The sequence below is a fragment of the Podarcis raffonei genome, chromosome W (genome assembly GCF_027172205.1).
Source record: "Podarcis raffonei isolate rPodRaf1 chromosome W, rPodRaf1.pri, whole genome shotgun sequence".
NCBI classification, from domain to species: Eukaryota; Metazoa; Chordata; class Lepidosauria; order Squamata; family Lacertidae; genus Podarcis; species Podarcis raffonei.
This window is the reverse complement of record NC_070620.1, coordinates 28209556-28233937: the sequence shown is the minus strand read 5'-3', so window position 1 is coordinate 28233937 and position 24382 is coordinate 28209556. Positions and strand designations below refer to the sequence as shown.

Genomic DNA, 24382 nt, shown 5'->3' with positions numbered 1-24382 from the left:
GCAGCAACAGCAGCAGTGTCCCGGAAGCCTCCCTCAGGGCTCTTAAGCTGTGGCTGTGAGTGCAGGCTCCGCCCCCTAGGCCAGATGGAGTTGGCAGGAAAGGGAGCGACCCACCCAGCACTCACTAGAGCAGCAGCAGTGTCCCGGAAGCCTCCCTCAGGCCTCTTAAGCTGTGGCGGTGAGTGCAGGCTCCGCCCCCTAGGCCAGATGGAGTTGGCAGGAAAGGGAGCGGCCCACCCAGCACTCACTAGAGCAGCAGCAGCAGCAGCAGCAGCAGCAGTGTCCCGGAAGCCTCCCTCAGGCCTCTTAAGCTGTGGCGGTGAGTGCAGGCTCCGCCCCCTAGGCCAGATGGAGTTGGCAGGAAAGGGAGCGGCCCACCCAGCACTCACTAGAGCAGCAACAGCAGCAGTGTTCCTGAAGCCTCCCGCACGCCTCTTAAGCTGTGGCGGTGAGTGCAGGCTCCGCCCCCTAGGCCAGATGGAGTTGGCAGGAAAGGGAGCGACCCACCCAGCACTCACTAGAGCAGCAGCAGTGTCCCGGAAGCATCCCTCAGGCCTCTTAATCTGTGGCGGTGAGTGCAGGCTCCGCCCCCTAGGCCAGATGGAGTTGGCAGGAAAGGGAGCGACCCACCCAGCACTCACTAGAGCAGCAGCAGTGTCCCGGAAGCCTCCCTCAGGCCTCTTAAGCTGTGGCGGTGAGTGCAGGCTCCGCCCCCTAGGCCAGATGGAGTTGGCAGGAATAGGAGCGGCCCACACAGCACTCACTAGAGCAGCAGCAGCAGCAGCAGCAGCAGCAGTGTCCCGGAAGCCTCCCTCAGGCCTCTTAAGCTGTGGCGGTGAGTGCAGGCTCCGCCCCCTAGGCCAGATGGAGTTGGCAGGAAAGGGAGCGGCCCACCCAGCACTCACTAGAGCAGCAACAGCAGCAGTGTTCCTGAAGCCTCCCGCACGCCTCTTAAGCTGTGGCGGTGAGTGCAGGCTCCGCCCCCTAGGCCAGATGGAGTTGGCAGGAAAGGGAGCGACCCACCCAGCACTCACTAGAGCAGCAGCAGTGTCCCGGAAGCATCCCTCAGGCCTCTTAATCTGTGGCGGTGAGTGCAGGCTCCGCCCCCTAGGCCAGATGGAGTTGGCAGGAAAGGGAGCGGCCCACCCAGCACTCACTAGAGCAACAGCAGCAGTGTCCCTGAAGCCTCCCGCACGCCTCTTAAGCTGTGGCGGTGAGTGCAGGCTCCGCCCCCTAGGCCAGATGGAGTTGGCAGGAAAGGCAGCGGCCCACCCAGCACTCACTAGAGCAGCAGCAGCAACAGCAGCAGTGTCCCGGAAGCCTCCCTCAGGCGTCTTAAGCTGTGGCGCTGAGTGCAGGCTCCGCCCCTACGCCAGATGCAGTTGGCAGGAAAGGGAGCGGCACACCCTGCACGCACTAGAGCAGCAGCAGCAGTGTCCCGGAAGCATCCCTCAGGCCTCTTAAGCTGTGGCGGTGAGTGCAGCCTCCGCCCCCTGGGCCAGATGGAGTTGGCAGGAAAGGGAGCGGTCCACTCAGCAATCACTAGAGCAGCAGCAGCAACAGTGTCCCGGAAGCCTCCCTCAGGCCTCTTAAGCTGTGGCGGTGAGTGCAGGCTCGGCCCCCTAGGCCAGATGGAGTTGGCAGGAAAGGGAGCGGCCCACCCAGCACTCACCAGAGCAGCAACAGCAGCAGTGTCCCGGAAGCCTCCCGCACGCCTCTTAAGCTGTGGCGGTGAGTGCAGGCTCCGCCCCCTAGGCCAGATGGAGTTGGCAGGAAAGGGAGCGGCCCACCCAGCACTCACTAGAGCAGCAGCAGCAGCAGTGTCCCGGAAGCCTCCCTCAGGCGTCTTAAGCTGTGGCGGTGAGTGCAAGCTCCGCCCCCTAGGCCAGATGGAGTTGGCAGGAAAGGGAGCGGCCCACCCAGCAATCACTAGAGCAGCAGCAGCAACAGCAGCAGTGTCCCGGAAACCTCCCTCAGGCCTCTTAAGCTGTGGCGGTGAGTGCAGGCTCCGCCCCTAGGCCAGATGCAGTTGGCAGGAAAGGGAGCGGCCCACCCAGCACTCACTAGAGCAGCAACAGCAGTGTCCCGGAAGCATCCCTCAGGCCTCTTAAGCTGTGGCGGTGAGTGCAGCCTCCGCCCCCTGGGCCAGATGGGAGTTGGCAGGAAAGGGAGCGGCCCACCCAGCACTCACTAGAGCAGCAGCAGCAGCAGTGTCCCGGAAGCCTCCCTCAGGCCTCTTAAGCTGTGGCGGTGAGTGCAGGCTTCGCCCCCTAGGCCACATGGAGTTGGCAGGAAAGGGAGCGGCCCACCCAGCACACACTAGAGCAGCAGCAGCAGCAGTGTGCCGGAAGCCTCCCTCAGGCCTCTTAAGCTGTGGCGGTGAGTGCAGGCTCCGCCCCCTAGGCCAGATGGAGTTGGCAGGAAAGGGAGCGGCCCACCCAGCACTCACTAGAGCAGCAGCAGCAGCAGTGTCCCGGAATCCTCCCTCAGGCCTCTTAAGCTGTGGCGGTGAGTGCAGGCTCCGCCCCCTAGGCCAGATGGAGTCGGCAGGAACGGGAGCCGCCCACCCAGCACTCACTAGAGCACCAGCAGCAGCAGCAGTGTCCCCGAAGCCTCCCTCAGGCCTCTTAAGCTGTGGCGGTGAGTGCAGGCTCCGCCCCCTAGGCCAGATGGAGTTGGCAAGAAAGGGAGCGGCCCACCCAGCACTCACTAGAGTAGCAGCAGTGTCCCGGAAGCCTCCCTCAGGCCTCTTAAGCTGTGGCGGTGACTGCAGGCTTCGCCCCCTAGGCCAGATGGAGTTGGCAGGAAAGGGAGCGGCTCACCCAGCACACACTAGAGCAGCAGCAGCAGTGTCCCGGACGCCTCCCTCAGGCCTCTTAAGCTGTGGCGGTGAGTGCAGGCTCCGCCCCCTAGGCCAGATGGAGTCGGCAGGAACGGGAGCCGCCCACCCAGCACTCACTAGAGCAGCAGCAGCAGCAGCAGTGTCCCGGAAGCCTCCCTCAGGCCTCTTAAGCTGTGGCGGTGAGTGCAGGCTCCGCCCCCTAGGCCAGATGGAGTTGGCAAGAAAGGGAGCGGCCCACCCAGCACTCACTAGAGTAGCAGCAGTGTCCCGGAAGCCTCCCTCAGGCCTCTTAAGCTGTGGCGGTGACTGCAGGCTTCGCCCCCTAGGCCAGATGGAGTTGGCAGGAAAGGGAGCGGCCCACCCAGCACACACTAGAGCAGCAGCAGCAGCAGTGTCCCGGAAGCCTCCCTCAGGCCTCTTAGGCTGTTGCGGTGAGTGCAGGCTCCGCCCCCTAGGCCAGATGGAGTTGGCAGGAAAGGGAGCGGCCCACTCAGCACTCACTAGAGCAGCAACAGCAGCAGTGTCCCGGAAGCCTCCCTCAGGCCTCTTAAGCTGTGGCGGTAAGTTCAGGCTCCGCCCCTAGGCCAGATGGAGTTGGCAGGAAAGGGAGCGGACCACCCAGCACTCACTATAGCAGCAGCAGCAGCAGTGTCCCGGAAGCCTCCGTCAGGCCTCTTAAGCTGTGGCGGTGAGTGCAGGCTCCACCCCCTAGGCCAGATGGAGTTGGCAGGAAAGGGAGCGGCCCACCCAGCACTCACTAGAGCAGCAGCAGCAGCAGTGTCCTGGAATCCTCCCTCAGGCCTCTTAAGCTGTGGCGGTGAGTGCTGGCTCCGCCCCATAGGCCAGATGGAGTCGGCAGCAATGGGAGCCGCCCACCCACCACTCACTAGAGCAGCAGCAGCAGCATTAGCAGCAGTGTCCCGGACGCCTCGCTGAGGCCTCTTAAGCTGTGGCGGTGAGTGCAGGCTCCGCCCCCAGCCCAGATGGAGTTGGCAGGAAAGGGAGCGGCCCACCCAGCACTCACTAGAGCAGCAGCAGCAGCAGCAGCAGCAGTGTCCCGGAAGCCTCCCTCAGGCCTCTTAAGCTGTGGCGGTGAGTGCAGGCTCCGCGCCCTAGGCCAGATGGAGTTGGCAAGAAAGGAAGCGGCCCACCCAGCACTCACTAGAGTAGCAGCAGCAGCAGTGTCCCGGAAGCCTCCCTCAGGCCTCTTAAGCTGTGGCGGTGAGTGCAGGCTCCGCCCCCTAGGCCAGATGGAGTTGGCAGGAAAGGGACCGGCCCACCCAGCACTCACTAGAGCAGCAGCAGCAGCAGTGTCCCGGAATCCTCCCTCAGGCCTCTTAAGCTGTGGCGGTGAGTGCAGCCTCCGCCCCCTAGGCCAGATGGAGTCGGCAGGGACGGGAGGCGCCCACCCAGCACTCACTAGAGCAGCAGCAGCAGCAGCAGTGTCCCGGAAGCCTCCCTCAGGCCTCTTAAGCTGTGGCGGTGACTGCAGGATCCGCCCCCTAGGCCAGATGGAGTTGGCAGGAAAGGGAGCGGCCCACTCAGCACTCACCAGAGCAGCAACAGCAGCAGTGTCCCGGAAGCATCCCTCAGGCCTCTTAAGCTGTTGCGGGTGAGTGCAGGCTCCGCCCCCTAGTCCAGATGGAGTCGGCAGGAACGGGAGCCGCCCACCCAGCACTCACTAGTGCAGCAGCAGCAGCAGCAGTTTCTCGGAAGCCTCCCTCACGCCTCTTAAGCTGTGGCGGTGAGTGCAGGCTCCGCCCCCTAGGCTAGATGGAGTTGGCAAGAAAGGGACTGGCCCAAGCAGCCCTCACTAGAGCAGCAGCAGCAGTGTCCCGGAAGCCTCCCTCAGGCCTCTTAAGCTGTGGCGGTGAGTGCGGGCTCTGCCCCCTGGGCCAGATGGAGTTGGCAGGAAAGGGAGTGGCCCACCCAGCACTCACTAGAGCAGCAGCAGCAGCAGCAGCAGTGTCCCGGAAGCCTCCCTCAGGCCTCTGAAGCTGTGGCGGTGAGTGCAGGCTCCGCCCCCTAGGCCACATGGAGTTGGCAGGAAAGGGAGCGGCCCACCCAGCACTCACTATAGCAGCAGCAGTGTCCCGGAAGCCTCCCTCAGGCCTCTTAAGCTGTGTTGGTGAGTGCAGGCTTCACTCCCATAGGCCACATGGAGTTGGCAGGAAAGTGAGCGGCCCACGCAGCACTCACTAGAGCAGCAGCAGCAGCAGCAGTGTCCCGGAAGCCTCCCTCAGGCCTCTTAAGCTGTGGCGGTGAGTGCAGGCTCGGCCCCCTAGGCCACATGGAGTTGGCAGGAAAGGGAGCGGCCCACCCAGCACTCACTAGAGCAGCAGCAGTGTCCCGGAAGCCTCCCTCAGGCCTCTTAAGCTGTGGCGGTGAGTGCAGGCTCTGCCCCCTAGTCCAGATGGAGTCAGCAGGAACGGGAGCGGCCCACCCAGCACTCACTAGTGCAGCAGCAGCAGCAGCAGTTTATCGGAAGCCTCCCTCAGGCCTCTTAAGCTGTGGCGGTGAGTGCAGGCTCTGCCCCCTAGTCCAGATGGAGTCAGCAGGAACGGGAGCGGCCCACCCAGCACTCACTAGTGCAGCAGCAGCAGCAGCAGTGTCCCGGAAGCCTCCCTCAGGCCTCTTAAGCTGTGGCGGTGAGTGCAGGCTCCGCCCCCTAGGCTAGATGGAGTTGGCAAGAAAGGGAGCGGCCCAAGCAGCCCTCACTAGAGCAGCAGCAGCAGTGTCCCGGAAGCCTCCCTCAGGCCTCTTAAGCTGTGGCGGTGAGTGCGGGCTCTGCCCCCTGGGCGAGATGGAGTTGGCAGGAAAGGGAGTGGCCCACCCAGCACTCACTAGAGCAGCAGCAGCAGCAGCAGCAGTGTCCCGGAAGCCTCCCTCAGGCCTCTTAAGCTGTGGCGGTGAGTGCAGGCTCCGCCCCCTAGGCCACATGGAGTTGGCAGGACAGGGAGCGGCCCACCCAGCACTCACTATAGCAGCAGCAGTGTCCCGGAAGCCTCCCTCAGGCCTCTTAAGCTGTGGTGGTGAGTGCAGGCTTCACTCCCATAGGCCAGATGGAGTTGGCAGGAAAGGGAGCGGCCCACCCAGCACTCACTAGAGCAGCAGCAGCAGCAGCAGTGTCCCGGAAGCCACCCTCAGGCCTCTTAAGCTGTGGCGGTGAGTGCAGGCTCCGCCCCTAGGCCAGATGGAGTTGTCAGGAAAGGGAGCGGACCACCCAGCACTCACTAGAGCAGCAGCAGCAGCAGTGTCCCGGAAGCCTCCCTCAGGCCTCTTAAGCTGTGGCGGTGAGTGCAGGCTCTGCCCCATAGTCCAGATGGAGTCAGCAGGAACGGGAGCGGCCCACCCAGCACTCACTAGTGCAGCAGCAGCAGCAGCAGCAGTTTCTCGGAAGCCTCCCTCAGGCCTCTTAAGCTGTGGCGGTGAGTGCAGGCTCTGCCCCCTAGGCTAGATGGAGTTGGCAAGAAATGGAGCGGCCGAAGCAGCCCTCACTAGAGCAGCAGCAGTAGTGTCCCGGAAGCCTCCCTCAGGCCTCTTAAGCTGTGGCGGTGAGTGCAGGCTCCGCCCCCTAGGCCACATGGAGTTGGCAGGAAAGGGAGCGGCCCACCCAGCACTCACTATAGCAGCAGCAGTGTCCCGGAAGCCTCCCTCAGGCCTCTTAAGCTGTTGCGGGTGAGTGCAGGCTCCGCCCCCTAGTCCAGATGGAGTTGGCAGGAACGGGAGCGGCCCACCCAGCACTCACTAGTGCAGCAGCAGCAGCAGCAGTTTATCGGAAGCCTCCCTCAGGCCTCTTAAGCTGTGGCGGTGAGTGCAGGCTCCACCCCCTAGGCTAGATGGAGTTGGCAAGAAAGGGAGCGGCCCAAGCAGCCCTCACTAGAGCAGCAGCAGCAGTGTCCCGGAAGCCTCCCTCAGGCCTCTTAAGCTGTGGCGGTGAGTGCGGGCTCTGCCCCCTGGGCCAGATGGAGTTGGCAGGAAAGGGAGTGGCCCACCCAGCACTCACTAGAGCAGCAGCAGCAGCAGCAGTGTCCCGGAAGCCTCCCTCAGGCCTCTTAAGCTGTGGCGGTGAGTGCAGGCTCCGCCCCCTAGGCCACATGGAGTTGGCAGGAAAGGGAGCGGCCCACCCAGCACTCACTATAGCAGCAGCAGTGTCCCGGAAGCCTCCCTCAGGCCTCTTAAGCTGTGGTGGTGAGTGCAGGCTTCACTCCCATAGGCCACATGGAGTTGGCAGGAAAGGGAGCGGCCCACGCAGCACTCACTAGAGCAGCAGCAGCAGCAGCAGTGTCCCGGAAGCCACCCTCAGGCCTCTTAAGCTGTGGCGGTGAGTGCAGGCTCCGCCCCTAGGCCAGATGGAGTTGTCAGGAAAGGGAGCGGACCACCCAGCACTCACTAGAGCAGCAGCAGCAGCAGTGTCCCGGAAGCCTCCCTCAGGCCTCTTAAGCTGTGGCGGTGAGTGCAGGCTCTGCCCCCTAGTCCAGATGGAGTCAGCAGGAACGGGAGCGGCCCACCCAGCACTCACTAGTGCAGCAGCAGCAGCAGCAGTTTCTCGGAAGCCTCCCTCAGGCCTCTTAAGCTGTGGCGGTGAGTGCAGGCTCTGCCCCCTAGGCTAGATGGAGTTGGCAAGAAATGGAGCGGCCCAAGCAGCCCTCACTAGAGCAGCAGCAGCAGTGTCCCGGAAGCCTCCCTCAGGCCTCTTAAGCTGTGGCGGTGAGTGCGGGCTCTGCCCCCTGGGCCAGATGGAGTTGGCAGGAAAGGGAGTGGCCCACCCAGCACTCACTAGAGCAGCAGCAGCAGCAGCAGCAGCAATGTCCCGGAAGCTTCCCTCAGGCCTCTTAAGCTGTGGCGGTGAGTGCAGGCTCCGCCCCTAGGCCACATGGAGTTGGCAGGAAAGGGAGCGGCCCACCCAGCACTCACTAGAGCAGCAGCAGTGTCCCGGAAGCCTCCCTAAGGCCTCTTAAGCTGTGGTGGTGAGTGCAGGCTTCGCTCCCATAGGCCACATGGAGTTGGCAGGAAAGGGAGCGGCCCACGCAGCACTCACTAGAGCAGCAGCAGCAGCAGCAGTGTCCCGGAAGCCTCCCTCAGGCCTCTTAAGCTGTCGCGGTGAGTGCAGGCTCCGCCCCTAGGCCAGATGGAGTTGGCAGGAAAGGGAGCGGACCACCCAGCACTCACTAGGGCAGCAGCAGCAGCAGTGTCCCGGAAGCCTCCCTCAGGCCTCTTAAGCTGTGGCGGTGAGTGCGGGCTCTGCCCCCTGGGACAGATGGAGTTGGCAGGAAAGGGAGCGGCCCACCCAGCACACATTAGAGCAGCAGCAGCAGCAGCAGTGTCCCGGAAGCCTCCCTAAGGCCTCTTAAGCTGTGGCGGTGAGTGCAGGCTCCGCCCCTAGGCCAGATGGAGTTGGCAGGAAAGGGAGCGGACCACCCAGCACTCACTAGGGCAGCAGCAGCAGCAGTGTCCCGGAAGCCTCCCTCAGGCCTCTTAAGCTGTGGCGGTGAGTGCAGGCTCCGCCCCCTAGGCCAGATGGATTTGGCAGGAAAGGGAGCGGCCCACCCAGCACTCACTAGAGCAGCAACAGCAGCAGTGTCCCGGAAGCCTCCCTCAGGCCTCTTAAGCTGTGGCGGTGAGTGCAGGCTCCGCCCCCTAGGCCAGATGGAGTCGGCAGGAAAGGGAGCGGCCCACCCAGCACTCACTAGAGCAGCAACAGCAGCAGTGTCCCGGAAGCCTCCCTGAGGCCTCTTAAGCTGTTGCGGTGAGTGCAGGCTCCGCCCCCTAGGCCAGATGGAGTTGTCATGAAAGGGAGCGGCCCACCCAGCACTCACTAGAGCAGCAGCAGCAGTGTCCCGGAAGCCTCCCTCAGGCCTCTTAAGCTGTGGCGGTGAGTGCAGGCTCCGCCCCCTAGGCCAGATGGAGTCAGCAGGAACGGGAGCGGCCCACCCAGCACTCACTAGAGCAGCAGCAGCAGCAGTGTCCCGGAAGCCTCCCTCAGGCCTCTTAAGCTGTGGCGGTGAGTGCAGGCTCCGCCCCCTAGGCCAGATGGAGTCAGCAGGAACGGGAGCGGCCCACCCAGCACTCACTAGAGCAGCAGCAGCAGCAGTGTCCCGGAAGCCTCCCTCAGGCCTCTTAAGCTGTGGCGGTGAGTGCAGGCTCCGCCCCCCTAGGCCAGATGGAGTTGTCAGGAAAGGGAGCGACCCACCCAGCACTCACTAGAGCAGCAGCAGCAGTGTCCCGGAAGCCTCCCTCAGGCCTCTTAAGCTGTGGCGGTGCGTGCAGGCTCCGCCCCCTAGGCCAGATGTAGTTGGCAGGAAAGGGAACGGCCCACCCAGCACTCACTAGAGCAGCAGCAGCAGCAAAGATCAAGATGATCCATGAGGATACGTGCTTCAAAAACATGTTTTTGGGCCATGTTATGGCTAGGAAGCCGTGGATCCATTTTTTTTGTCGTACAGACTGTGCCCCTGGCTATGACGTGTGATTTTTACGGTGAGTTACGGGTGGCCCAATGCAAAAAGCGTGAGGATCCATGAGGAGCCGTGCTTCGAAACCCCGTTTTTGGGTCTAGAAGGGCCAAGAAGCCATGGATCTGTGTTTTTTCTGGTGCAGGCTGTGCCGCTAGCTATCTTGTGTAATTCGACGGTGAGTTTGGGTTGCCCCAATGCAAAAAATAGGAGGATCAATGCGGATCCGTGCTTAGAAACAATGTTTTTGGGTCTATAACGGCCACATTTTTGGGCCATGGAGCAGCCAGGAAGCAGTGGATCATAGATTTTTGTGGTGCAGGCTGTGCCCCTGGCTATGACGTGTGATTTGACATAGAGTTTGGAATGGTCCAATGCAAAAAGAGTGAGGATCCATGAGGATCCGTGCTTCGAAACCCCATTTTTGGGCCATGGAGCGGCTAGGAAGCCTTGGATCCGGTTTTTTTGTGGTGTAGGCTGTGCGCATGACTATGATGTGTGATTTGACGGTGAGTCAGGGGTGACCCAATGCAAAAAGCGTGAGGATCCATGAGGAGCCGTGCTTCGAAACCCCGTTTTTGGGTCTAGAAGGGCCAAGAAGCCATGAATCTGTGTTTTTTCTGGTGCAGGCTGTGCCGCTAGCTATCTTGTGTAATTCGACGGTGAGTTTGGGTTGGCCCAATGTAAAAAGCGTGAGGATTCATGAGGATACGTGCTTCAAAAACATGTTTTTGGGCCACAGTATCACCAGGAAGCTGTAGATCCATGTTTTTTGTGGTATAGGCTCTGCCCCTGGCTATGATTTGTAATTTGACGGTGAGTTGGGTAGGCCCAATGCAGAAAGCGTGAGGATCCATGAGGATCAGTGCTTCGAAACCCCGTTTTTGGGCCATGGAGCGGCTAGGAAGCCGTGGAATTTTTTGTGTGTGTGTGTGGTGCTGCTGTGACCCTAGCTATGATGTGTGATCTGAAGGTGAGTTAGGGAGGGGCCCAATGCAAAAAGCATGAAGATCAATGAGGATTTGACTGTGATTTGACGGTGAGTTACAGTTGGCCCAATGCAAAAAGCGTGAGGATCCATGAGGAGCCGTGCATCGAAACCACATTTTTGGGCCTAGAACGGCCAAGAAGCCATGAATCTGTTTTTTTCCTGGTGCAGGCTGTGCCCCTGGCTATCATGTGTGATTTGACGGTGATTTTGGGTTGGCCCAATGTAAAAAGCGTGAGGATCCATGGGGATACGTGCTTCAAAAACATGTTTTTGGGCCACGGTATGACCAGGAAGTGGTAGATCCTGGATTTTTGTGGTGCAGGCTGTATGTATGATTTGACGGTGAGTTTGGTTTGACCCAGTTCAAAAAGCATGAGGAAACCATGTTTTTGGGCCATGGTTTAGCCAGGAAGCTGTAGATCCTTGTTTTTTGTGGTGCAGGATGTGCTCCTGGCTACGATGTGTGATCTGGCAGTGAGTTATGCGGGACCCAATGCAAAAAACATGAGGATGTATGAGGATCCATGCTTCGAAACCACGTTTTTTGGGCCATGGTTTGGCCAGGAAGCTGTAGATCCTTGTTTTTTCTGGTGCAGGCTGTGCCCCTGGCTATGATGTGTGATTTGATGGTGAGTTTGGGGGGCCCAATGCAAAAAACCTGAGGCTCAATGCGGATCCATGAGAATATGTTCTTCAAAACCACATTTATGGGCCTAGAATGGCCAAGAAGTGGTGGATCTGAGTTTTTTGATGTGTGATTTCATGGTGAGTTTGGGGTGGCCAATGCAAAAAGCAAGATCATCCATGAGGATACGTGCTTCAAGAACAGGTTTTTGGGCCATGGTATGATCAGGAAGCGGTGGATACTAGATTTTTGTGGTGCAGGCTGTGCCCCTGACTACAATGTGTGATTTTGAGGCATCAGATCAAGATCTGTATTTTTAAAATGAGCTTAAAAAATATATTTGCAGATGCTTGTGTGTTTTTAATGCCAGGCAGAAGACCAGCTGTCTAAAAGACTGGCATATGTTTATCCTCCTGGACAAAGGCCCCCTTGATTTATTTATAGCAGGAGCCAAAATTCTCAAAGTTGTAAAAAGGGAATTACAGTCTGAGAGCAAAGGTTACTAGGTTACTGACCCTACAGAATACAATCAAGCTGCAAAAGCACTAATTAAGTTGGTAAATAGTAGGATTCATTGTTTAACAGAATATAATACCATGTGTCTCCCATTAGAGATTTGAGCCACATTTCCTAAGGTTAAAGGGCAAAGAGTTTTTAGGAACAGCAGCTGGCTAGGGAAAGAGGCTTCTCTCTGAAGCTGCTTTAGAGAACTTAGCTTAGCTTTTACTAAGTTCCCTTTCTTCTAAAAATCTATATATGTTATGTATGAAATATATTGGCTTAAATGTAAGTATGCAAAGGATTTAGAAAGTAAGAAATGTTAGATTCTTATGTTAGATTCTTATTTCATAGAATCATAGAATCATGGAGTTGGAAGAGACCACAAGGGCCATCGAGTCCAAACCCCTGCCAAGCAGGAAACACCATCAGAGCACTCCTGACATATGGTTGTCAAGCCTCTGCTTAAAGACCTCCAAAGAAGGAGATCTTTCATTGATGGTGTGTGAGAATGTGAACCCAAGATCTCTGACCCCTGTTTAAGATAAAAATTTAAAACCATTAGCCACCTGTTTTGGAGGGCAAAAGGGCAAGAAGGGCAAGAGGTGATCTGGTAATTAAGGTGCCTTGTTGAGGCAAATGTAAGATATATGGCTACTTGTTTGCCATTTATAGATAGAAGGAAATATAGCTCTTTGTCTCCCATAAAAGGTAATAGGAAATGGGTGTATCTTTTATGATTGGTTCTAGCAAACAGCCAATAGGAATTTCAACCAGGCTGATTGGACAGAGGCAGCGAAAGGAGGAGCAAGGGGGCTGGGCTGAGGAAATATAAGTGCTGACCATCAGGGCTGGAGCGGGCAGAGCTTTGGTAACCATATACCACTGTGTCTCTTATTTATTTGTCTGACAAATAAATTATTATTTTAATTTCTCTATTGCTGCGTTGAATATTTCATTCCAGCTAAGCGTTAACCACAAGCAGGGTGTTACAATTTGACTGTGGGTTTGGGGTGGGCAATGCAAAAAACAAGATGATCCATGAGGGTCCGTGCTTCAAAACCATGTTTTTGGGCCATAGAGTAGCCAGGAAGCCATGAATCCGAGTTTTCTGTGGTGCAGGCTATGCCCCTGGCTATGATGTGTGATTTGATGGTGAGGTAGGGGTGTCCCAATGAAAAAAGCGTGAGGATCCATGAGGATCCGTTCTTCGAATCCACGTTTTTGCGCCTAAAACGGCAAGGAAGCCATGGATCTGAGTTTTTTGTGGTGCAGGCTGTGCCCCTCGCTATGATGTGTGTTTTGACGGTGAGTTATGGGGGGCCCAATGCAAAAAACATGAGGATGTATGAGGATCCATGCTTCGAAACAACGTTTTTTGGGCCATGGTTTGGCCAGGAAGCCGTAGATTCTTGTTTTTTGTGGTGAAGGCTGTGCCCCTGGCTATGACGTGTGATTTTTACGGTGAGTTATTGGTGGCCCAGTTTGAAAAAAGCGTGAGGATCCATGAGGATCTATGCTTCGTGTTATGTACTGAGTTGAATAGGATCCAAACTGCAGCAGTCTGATTGGTCCTAGAACAATAGGATCCAAAAGGCAGCAGTCTGATTGGTCCTAGAACAATAGGATTCAGAATGCAGCAGTCTGATTGGTCCTAGAACAATGCAGCAGTATGATTGGTTGGCAGGAACTAACCAATCATGTGCAGCCCATTGTGTAAATAATGTATATAAAGCAGATACTTTGAGGGGACTTCCATTCATTCCTCCTCACCACTATGAGCTGAATAAAGAGCATGAAATCACTTCGCGACTCTGAGTATATTTCACTGGCGACGAGGATGGGATCCTGCTGAGCTGACTGCCACACACAGCACCGCAGCACCGCCACCTGCCGCACCGCTGCCTCGCACCGTGTATCCAGGCTTCAGCTCCGGGACACAAGGAACTCAGAATGGCAACCGACAACAGCTTCTCGCCATTCAACCCAGCATCTGGAGACTGGGAAGCGTATGCCTCCCGTTTCACCTTCCTCCTAGAAGCCAAAGGGGTCACCGACAAAGAAGACGCCAAGAAGAGGGCGATATTCTTCAGCGTCTGCGGAGAGGAGACGTTTGAAATCGCCCGGGCCCTCCTTGCGCCTGAAGACGTCGCTACTGTTCCATACAAAACAATAATGGAACAGCTGAAGGGGCACTTTTCGCCGCAGCCCTCAGTGGTGGCTCGTCGAAATGCCTTCTACGCAAAGCGGCAAGCCCCTGGGGAAACCATAACTGGGTTTGTGACCTCTCTCCGCCAAGCCGCCCGGTTCTGCAACTTCTCAGAGCTGGAGAACATGCTTCGTGACCGCCTCGTCGGTGGCCTGAAGGATGAGAAGCTGCAACGACGCCTCTACGCTAAGAAGGACCTAACGTTCCAGGTCGCTCTGGAGGAGGCCCTGGCAACGGAAGCTGCCGAGAGGTCGACGCAAGAGGCACGGCCGAGCCAGCTGTCCCAACCGAGGGTCCACCACGAAGACCTCACCGACGACTCAGGATCCGACAGGGAGGAGGTGCACCGAGTACAGCAGCGCACTCAAGCAGCCCACATACCACAGCTGCCTCGACGAGAAGGAGGGAACTGCGCAAGCTGTGGAGAAAGTCACGAGAGGAGGACCTGCCGTTTCCGCAACGCAGAGTGCAGGCAGTGCAGAAAATTGGGACACATCGCCCGGGTGTGTCGGGCTCGGCCCACCCGACGCCAGGCATCAGATGACCAATCCAAGAGCCCCAGGTCCCGGGGCCCAACGCACCAAGGCAACTCGACAGAGCTCACGGACTTCCAGGTATACCAGTTGCCCCACCCCAACGTAGAGAAAATTTATGTTGACGTACAGATAGAGGGGGCCCCATGCCGCATGGAGCTTGACACGGGTTCAACTCTATCCATAATCTCGGCAAGGACCTTAAGGAAACTGTGTCCTACTGGGGGTCCCAAACTCAGGCCGGCCCCATTCACCCTCCGGGACTTCCAAAAACGTAAGGTCCCCACAATGGGGGTGGGGACCTTCAGGGTGCAATACCGAGGGCGGATGCGGCAACTGGACTTGCTTGTGGTCAAGGGCCCCTACATTAGCTTACTGGGATTGGCATGGTTTGGACCACTGGGGCTAGCCGTCACCGGGGTGAACCACACTAGCTTACAAGTGGACGTGGACGCCATATGCAAGGAATTTCCGGGGGTTTTCGATGGGAAATTGGGACAGTATACGGGCCCCCCCATTGCTCTACAGCTTGACCCCGCAGTACGACCGGTCAGGCTCAAGGCCCGCCGGGTCCCGTTCGCCCTGAAACCCCGTATAGACGAGGAATTGGACCGGCTCGTGGAGCAAGGAGTGCTGGAGCCGGTGCCTAATGCCCCCTGGGAAACCCCAATCGTCACGCCCGTCAAGCCTAATGGTTCAGTCCGCATCTGCGCAGACTACAAATGTACCATAAACAAGGCCCTCACGGCCCATGCATACCCAGTGCCAGTGGTCAGCCATGTTCTTGCCACCCTGGCTGGGTCGAAAATTTTTGGCAAGCTGGACTTGGCCCAAGCATATCAACAGCTGCCAGTAGATGAGGCCACAGCAGAGGCACAGACGATTGTGACGCACAGAGGAGCATTCAGGGTAAAGCGGCTGCAATTCGGTGTCAGCGTGGCACCAGGCATATTCCAGAATCTAATGGACTCTCTACTTAAAGGGATTCCTGGCGTCACCCCCTTCTTCGATGATGTGTTGATTGCCGGGCCCACACCAGAGGAGTTTGAGGACCGCCTCCGCACCGTTCTGCACCGTTTCCAGACGGCGGGTCTCAAGGTGAAGCGGGAAAAATGTCTACTAGGAGTGCCTCAGGTGGACTTTCTGGGATTTATGGTGGACGCAGAAGGGGTCCACCCGACTGGGGACAAGGTACGGGCCATTTGTGATGCCCCAGCGCCCAAGAACAAGACTGAACTTCAGGCCTTCTTGGGACTATTGAACTTTTACCATTCCTTCCTTCCCCACAAGGCGGCGGTAGCGGAGCCCCTACACAGACTCCTGGACAAGCGGGCCCCTTGGGTGTGGGGCCAGCGCCAGGAGGCCGCATTCCAGGCAGTCAAGGACTTGCTTGTCTCAAACTCGGTCTTGGCACACTTCGACGAGAGGCTGCCGGTGGTGCTAGCATGCGATGCCTCGCCCTATGGAATTGGCGCTGTCCTGGGACACAAACTCGCGGATGGAAGAGAGGTACCGGTGGCATACTTTTCCCAGACACTCAACGCAACCGAGCGGAACTACTCGCAAATCGACAAGGAGGGTCTGGCAATCGTGAAGGGAGTAAAAAAATTCCATGATTTCTTGTACGGGCGGCCCTTCACCGTGGTGACTGACCACAAGCCGTTGCTTGGCTTATTTGCCCCTGAAAAGCAGACCCCCCAAGTGCTGTCTCCTCGCGTCCTCAGGTGGTCAATTTTCCTTGCCAGCTACCAGTATGCACTGATTCACCGTCCGGGGAAGGCGATGGGCCATGCGGATGCCCTCAGCAGGCTACCACTACCGGAAACAGGCCCCGACCCAGCACCTGCACAAGAGGTTATGAGCCTGGAGCTGCTTCCCGACTGCCCCATTCAGGCACAAGAAGTTGCACACCATTCCAAGAAAGATAGGGTCATCTCCCGGGTCCTGGACTGGGTGTGGAGGGGATGGCCCAGCAGCAGCCCCGGGCCAGAATTCGCCGGCTACACAACCCGCAAACATGAACTGTCGGCCCACAAGGGGTGCCTGTTATGGGGAAGCAGGGTCGTTGTTCCCCAGCCCCTCCGCAAAAGGGTCCACACAGCCCTACACGAGACACACCCAGGGGTAGTAAGAATGAAGGCCCTTGCCAGGAGTTATGTGTGGTGGCCGGGGATCGACGGAGAGATAGAGGCCTGGGTCAAACACTGCCAGGCCTGCCAAGAATCCCGCCCAGATCCCCCAAGGGCCCCAGTCCAGTCCTGGGAGTCCGCCCGAGCACCATGGTCACGCCTGCATGTGGACTTCGCTGGCCCCTTTCAGGGGAAAACATTCTTCATAGTGGTGGACTCCTACACCAAATGGCTGGAAGTCGCACTGGTACCGTCCACTTCTACGTCCGCAGCCATCCGGGTACTACGCAGGCTGTTTGCAACCCACGGGCTCCCTGACACTCTCGTCTCAGACAACGGGACTGCATTTACGTCAGGAGAATTCCAAACCTTCACAGCGCAGAACGCCATCCGCCACATCCGTTCGGCGCCATTCCATCCTGCCACCAATGGCCAAGCAGAACGCATGGTGCGGACCACCAAGGACACCCTTCGCCGCATGACGCAAGGGGATTGGGAGTACCGCCTTGCCACATTCCTTCTAGCACAGCACAGCACCCCCAGCTCAACAACTGGCCGGAGCCCCGCTGAACTACTAATGGGTCGGCGCCTTGCAATCAGATTGGACCGCATTCACCCCGATAGAGCTCAGGATGAGGTAGTGGTGGGGGAAGGCAGGAACCCCCGGACCTTCGAGGCCCAGGACCCAGTGTACGCAAAGAATTTTGGGGCAGGCCCAGCATGGGTACCCGCCACAGTCACCAGGGTCACTGGCCCCGTGTCGTACGAGGTGCTAACAGATGGGGGGCAATGCTGGCGCCGCCACTGCGACCAGATACGGCGACGATTCCCGGGAGAAAACCAGGAGGAGGAAAGGTCAGAGGAGTCCCAAGGGAACAGAGGGGCAGTGAGGCCCATAGAGCACGAGGGGCCAGCAGGAGAGGCAGAATCAGTAAATACAGAGAGGACCTGCGAGGCCGAAAGGACACCGGAACCAGAACCACGACTGAGCGAGCCGGTTGCGCCAGACCAAATAGCCCCATCACAGCCAGCATCCTTGGAACACGAGCCAGAACCTGAACCCCGGACCAGGGAACACCCCAGGCCGCAACGCACACGTAGGCCGCCAGCGTACCTCGAGGACTATGAATGCGACCTCCCGGGCAGGACTGGAACTTAGAGGGGAGGGGTGTTATGTACTGAGTTGAATAGGATCCAAACTGCAGCAGTCTGATTGGTCCTAGAACAATAGGATCCAAAAGGCAGCAGTCTGATTGGTCCTAGAACAATAGGATTCAGAATGCAGCAGTCTGATTGGTCCTAGAACAATGCAGCAGTATGATTGGTTGGCAGGAACTAACCAATCATGTGCAGCCCATTGTGTAAATAATGTATATAAAGCAGATACTTTGAGGGGACTTCCATTCATTCCTCCTCACCACTATGAGCTGAATAAAGAGCATGAAATCACTTCGCGACTCTGAGTATATTTCACTTCGAAACCACGTTTTTGGGCTATGGAGTGGCGAGGAAGTTGTGGATCTGAGTTTTTTCTGGTGCAGGATGTGCCCCCGGCTATGACATGTGATTTGACGGTGAGTTTGTGGTGGCCCAATGTTAGAAGTGTGAGGGTCCATGAGGATCCGTGCTTCAGAACCACGTTTTTGGGCCACAGTGTCGCCAGGAAGCCGTGGATCTGTGATTTTTGTGGTGCATGTTGTGCCCATGGCCATGATGTTTGATCTGATGGTGACTTCGAGCTGATCTAGTGCAAAAACCATGAGGATCCACGAGGATCCGTGTTTTTAACCATGTTTTTGCGCCATTGCGGCACCATGAAACAGTGGATGCGTGATTTGTTTGGTTCTGCCTACAGACTAAGATGTGGTCTGGAGTATCATGGTGTTTTTATTTTGTTTCAATATAAAAATCATATGAATTCATGAGGATCCATGCTGTGGATCCATGTTTTTGTGGTGCTGCAGCGCGGCAAAGTGTTGGATCCACGTTTTTTATAGTCCAGTCTGTAGGCGTGCCTTCCAGGTGTGATTTGACACTGGATTTGTTGGAGTTATTTTTTAAAAAGTGGAGGATCCATGAGGATCCGTGTAGATCCGCCTTTAACCCAGTCCCCCTACAGAGTAAGACATGGCCTCCAGTATCATGGTGTTTTTATTTAATTTGAATGCAAAAAATCATATGAATTCATGAGGATCCGTTTAAAATCAGCTGGATCCGCCTTTAACCCTTTTCCTGTGAGGACTCTGCCGCCCAATCACCACCGTGCTCAAGTCCCGTATTGCCGCCTCGCTTTACTTCTGCTCAGTCTAATCATATCGCGCAGCCGCAGTGTGTGAGCAAGGCATTTCCTAGATAACTCGGAAGTCTCGTCTCTAGAATGAGAACAATCATAGATTTCTAAGTCTATGCAGAGTCCGTAAGGAGACCGAGAAGCGGGAAGCAGAGCCGGAAGTGGCTCCGGGGTTCTTCCTAATACTGGTCTAAAATTTACTCTTTCCGGTCAGAGGCGGGACAGAAGGAGAGCGCGGCCACCTCCTAGGATGAGTATTTTCTGTTGCGGAGTGGCATGGGCCACTCCGACCGGAAATGCCTGGAGGGAGCGAGGCAAAGCCCCAGAACAGGAGAACGGGCTGGCGGTGTGAGGGTTGGGAAGGAGTGAGAGAGCGCAGCTGACTGCCCCGGAGACTCCTGCCCGGAGAAGCAGGTAAGGGGCGGTGGTGAAGGGGGAGTACAAAAACACATCATCATAACAACAACAGTTAATTATCATGAATTATTGTTATGGGGTGCTGGTACTTCTATTCTCCTTCTCTCTCGGCTACTCCTCACAACTCTCCCGTCACTTCTATCACATCCTAGAAGGTGCCTTTGCTTCTCCTCCTCTCCCCCATGCCAGGAGAGGGGTGCTCTCGTTATATATGGCTGTTTCTCTCCTGACTAGAGATGGGGAAGGCCTGGGGGGGAACCGGGGAAAATGGGGGAAGCCCCCAGGTATTTTCTGTTTTTCCCCAAAGCCCCTTTTTTCCGGAAAAATTGGGGGGGAAAGTTTGATATAGGTTGAATATTCCACACACTCTTTCCCCCCAATTTTTCCTGAAAAAAAATGGCTTGGGGGGGAAACTGAAAAAAACTGTTCCCTCCCCCCAATTTTTCCACACCCCCCCCAGGCCTTCCACCTGACACCAGGCAGGTGCTCTCACTGTACTCTTTCTGGGTGCTGCTCAAAACATTTTCGTTAGGGCCAGCCCATCTGAACACGTAGAAGCTGCATGTGATTTACTTCCTTTTAACCACTGCTGACTTTAAAGATCTTTTGAATACTCTTAAATACCTGCTTTTAACTGTGTTTTATCAATCATTTTAATATTCTGTTGTATATTTTTGTAAACTGTTTAGAAAGCTCTCTTACCATCATGCAGTTTATAATAAAGGTAAAGGGACCCCTGACCATTAGGTCCAGTCGTAGACGACTCTGGGGTTGTGGCGCTCATCTCGCTTTACTGGCCGAGGGAGCCGGCGTACAGCTTCCAGGACATGTGGCCAGCATGAGTAAGCCGCTTCTGGCGAACCAGAGCAGCGCACGGAAATGCCGTTTACCTTCCCGCCGGAGCGGTACCTATTGATCTACAGTCGTACCTTGGGTTACATACGCTTCAGGTTACAGACTCCGCTAACCCAGAAATAGTACCTCGGGTTAAGAACTTTGCTTCAGGATGAGAACAGAAATCGTGCCCCGGCGGTGCGGCAGCAGCGGGAGGCCCCATTAGCTAAAGTGGTGCTTCAGGTTAAGAACAGTTTCAGGTTAAGAACAGACCTCTGGAACAAATTAAGTACTTAACCCGAGGTACCACTGTACTTGCACTTTGACGTTCTTTCAAACTGCTAGGTGGGCAGGAGCAGGGACCGAGCAACGGGAGCTCACCCCGTCGCGGGGATTTGAACCGCCGACCTTCTGATCGGCAAGTCCTAGGCTCTGTGGTTTAACCCACAGCGCCACCCGCGTCCGGTTTATAATATATAATAACAAATTCAATTAAAAAACCACCTACACGCCTTTTCCTTTCAGAGTTTAAGCCATAGTGCAACGTACTATTCAGTAACTGGATGTTGGTTACTTCTTGGCCTGGCATGCAGAAAAATTGCCTTATGCTTTGCGCTGCCTGTGGTCAAGTAGAGATTGAAAGACCTGGGGGGAAACAGGGGGAAAAACATGTGTCCCCCCCCCCCATTTTCCCCCAAAGCCTTTTTTTAGAAGTCCATGAGAAAAATGACAAAGAGGAAGAAGAAATGGAAAATGATAGCAGTAGTTCAAAAAATGTGATAGAATAAACTGTATATGTTGTTTCTTCTGGTTTTGTTTTTGTTTTGGATTTTGTTTTGGATTTTTTTTAAAAGCACTACTCAAAGGGTAGACCTTCTATGGAGCTTAAATATTGAGGTGGACCTTAACTTTATTTGCTGTTGGTTCTAAGGGGCAAATCTGATTATTTTTAATGTTGATGGTTTCTTGCTTTTTTTGTTGCTTTTGAGGAAAAGGGGTTGGTTACCTGTTTTATTGCAAGCATAATACTTTTATCTACACTGTGTTTTATGCAATTTGTAAAACTACTCCACACTGACCTTTTTTTCAATTTTTCCAAAATTTTCATTTTTTCCCCGGGAAAAAACAGAGGGAAAACGTTTTTTTCTCGTGGCTTCAAAATTTCCGGAAATTTTACATCTCTACTCCTGACGGACATGCAGAGACCCTGTCCCCCCACTGCATGTGTTTGACTTTTTGCCCCTCACCATGGGTGTAGCCAGGATTTAGGGGGGGGCACGGAACCTCATCTAAGTATTTTGTATGGACTTACTTGATTTAGGGGGACAGCTGCCCCCCTTAGCTGTGCCTTGTTGCCTCGACCATCCACGTGCTACCACTTGTTGGAAACTGGCCCCCTTGGGAAGGCTGGCTCATCTTCCCAGGCTTGTTGGGGCCTGTTTGCCGGTGACCTACCCTGGCTGGCATCCCGGCAGACCAGGGAGATCTTGATAGGCGACACCTCCCTGATGAAAGGTGCACACCCCCTTCCCCCTTGCATAGCAGCAGGAGAAAGAAAACAGTCAGAAAGTAGACTATTTCACCTCTACTTTATTCATGACTGTACACTGTACGAAAAGCATGTCTGCTCACTCAGTCTCCTCCGAGCAACTGCGTTAGACTTCCTCGACACAAACAATAGGAAGGTCGCATATTAGACAGAGAACAAATTCCTGAGAATTGCTTGGAACATCCTGTCCCACTGTTAGACCCATCATGTGATGTAAACATTGAACTGCTTGTTCGCAGCTGCGTAGTACTCATATCCCAACAGGCTACGCCCATGCCCTCAACGGACATATTTTCTCACCTCATTTGTTCTCCATGCGACTCAGTTTCCCCCTCACAGCAGGCACACAGGAGCCCCCCTTTCCGCATTTTCTTCCCCCGCCCTTTTTTTAATCTCTCTCGCACGGGCACACACACACACAAAAACAACACCCCATGCATTTGCTGCTTCCCTTCTAATACACACCTGGGGAGAGCCCCCAAATATGTGACTTTCCTTCTTGATCTGCACACACAGAGGAGAGGGTTCTTGTGTGTTTGACCTCCTATGACACATACTTCAACCCACCAGAGAACTGCCCATTTATATTTCCCCACCCCCATCCCCACTGCAACCACCTAGGCTGAAATAATTTCCTGGTAGAGCATATACAGTATTTCACATGCAGAAGGTCCCAGTTTAAATCCCCAGCATCTCCAGATGGCCCTGGAAATGTCCTCTGTGTGAAACTCTGGATGGTTGCTGCTAGTCTGTGTAAACAGTGGTCTGAATTGGTTTAAAAGAGAGCCTGATGGGACAGGCTATGGCCCTGTCACTTGCTGGGAATTGGAGTGGGGAGCGTTTTAGATAGTATCCTAAATACAGAGCTATATTGTATCGTTGCACAATTGGGGTTTTTTATACTGTAACTTAAGCATGCAAGGGCGTCTACTTGAATAAAACATTGGGGGGGCAGGTTAGCCCCACCACCAATCTTAGCAACGGTAGTACCTAGTGCTGGTGAAGGTTTATTCCCTCCTCACCCCACTTTTTATCCACCAAACAGCTCTGTGAGATTGACTGGTCTCAGAAACAGTGACCGATCCAGGGTTACTCTGAATTTTTAAAGTTAAAAAGGGACTTGAATCCATTTCTCCCCATCTGGTTGCCTCCACCCCCCCCAAAAAAAAATCAACAAGGGTTGGCTGGCTGCAAAATTATGCATTTGCCTGCTTGGGCATATTTTTAGAAACCACCTTATTTCTGTGACAGTAAATTGTTTCAAATTGCTTTTAAATAATTGTGTTTTAACTGTTGTAACAGTCCATGGACCTTGGATGAATGAATAACAATAATAGTCATTCCATTGGGGTCTCTATGCGGGTTGTGTCATTTGACAAAATGATTGGCTTTTGTAAAATCCTTCAATTGGAACATCTTTATTTAATTGCTCTGACTCTTTTAATAATATTGGAAGGTCGAACTCTTGAAGAGTCTCCTGAGAAGAAACATCAGGTAGATGCAAGTTTTTCTTTTGGCCATGTAGCTGTTCTTGCCGAGCAGGAAATATTTGCACAGCAGTTTCTTGCTCACCATTCTCTAGAAGTTCTTGTGCCAGATATTTAAGGTTTGCAGATTCCTGATGCTCGCTGCTGTGGTGTGATTTGTATAACGTGTGCAGGTCTACTTCATAGTCCACACAGCCTGTATGCATATGTGGTGTAAGTTCTTTCATGTCACCATTATGGTCTGTCTGATGTTCATCCAGGACTGTATTCAGAGTCTCTCTTAATAAATTCTCTCTATCTGAGCCAAGTTGAATTAGTGGATCAAGTCTTCCTGATGGTTCATCCACTGATGAACATGTGTGAGGATTCCAGGGTCAGCATAGAGGCAAAGGAGCAGCATGATACTACGTTATGAGCCTTTGTGCCTGTCAGTGGGAAGTTTTCCCTAAGTCCCATAGCTTCCACACTATCTGCAGCATCTTTGTTTTGTTGGTCCATCTTCTGTTCTAAGGACCGTTTATTCTGGATCTTTTTTGAAGTCTGGGGAGAGTCTTGTAGGTCTACTTACTGACTCCCTCAACTGAGTCATAGTCCCCTTTTTCTGTGAGGTATGTAAATCTGGTCTTGTTGCTATGGAGACGGAGCCTCTGTTCCTCTGGCTTTGCTGTTCTTGGCTGAGCTCTTTATCTCACCAAGGTCATTGCTTAAACACAAGCAGCTCTGGAGGGGAGGTGTGGGGGTGGGCTGTAAAAACCAGCTGCTCTGCTGTTTTTTCTACAGCAGACCAGCAGACAATTTGCTTTGCAGCTCTTGCAAACAGTAGCACAATGGAATCAGATTTCTTCTTCCTGCGTATCTAAAGGCTTCTTGCAGAGTGCCTTAAGCTCAACAACCTGGTAACAGGTTTTCAGCTTTTGTGCTTGCTCTTAGGGATGTTGCCCTTGCTGGAGATTTTAGTCGCAACATTGCAACAGGAAATCTAAACTTGGTTGCAAGGTGGCGCTGTTGAATTGCAAAAAGCACGTGTTCGTTTTGAACCCTGGGCCGAATGTACCTCGACCCCAAGGAGTTGGCTCCAATGAGTGATACCCAAGTGAATGTGATATGGACGTCAGTGCTTCTGGAGATGTAAGCCTTTGTAGTTTTCAGTGGTGCCCTCAGGGAAGTGGTTCAGTGTAGCTAATACTCTGCCCTCCAACATTCCACATCCTCACCCGTTCTCCAGCAGCCGCTATGAGCTACCCAAGGGAGGGGGTTGGTGGCGGCGGCAATGGCCATGGAGAGTCCACAGGATGCTCCCTCACCGCCGCAGCTCCTCCCTGAGTTTGGTGGCGGCAGCACTGACATGGGGAAACAGGGACATTCCCAGATCAAATCAGAAGCCAGGATGGCTTTCGTAATTCTGGGACTCTCCCTGGAAAATAGGGATACTTGAAGGGTGTGCAAGGGTATGTGTGATGGGATGGTGAGCTGCTTGTGCGTAAAATCCTAGTCCCTCAGAGTTTGGCTAAGTCCACAAACCT

The 24382-nt window shown here is 54.9% G+C and overlaps 1 protein-coding gene across 1 annotated transcript in view; it reads left to right on the top strand.

The window, feature by feature from the left end:
* Positions 1-18724: 18724 nt before the first annotated feature.
* LOC128406133 (probable helicase senataxin) overlaps positions 18725-24382 on the top strand; it is a 237281-nt gene continuing 231623 nt past the window's right edge. Inside the window, 1 exon segment of the mRNA XM_053373156.1 lies at positions 18725-18986. The gene's annotated coding sequence lies outside the window, so the exon portion shown is untranslated.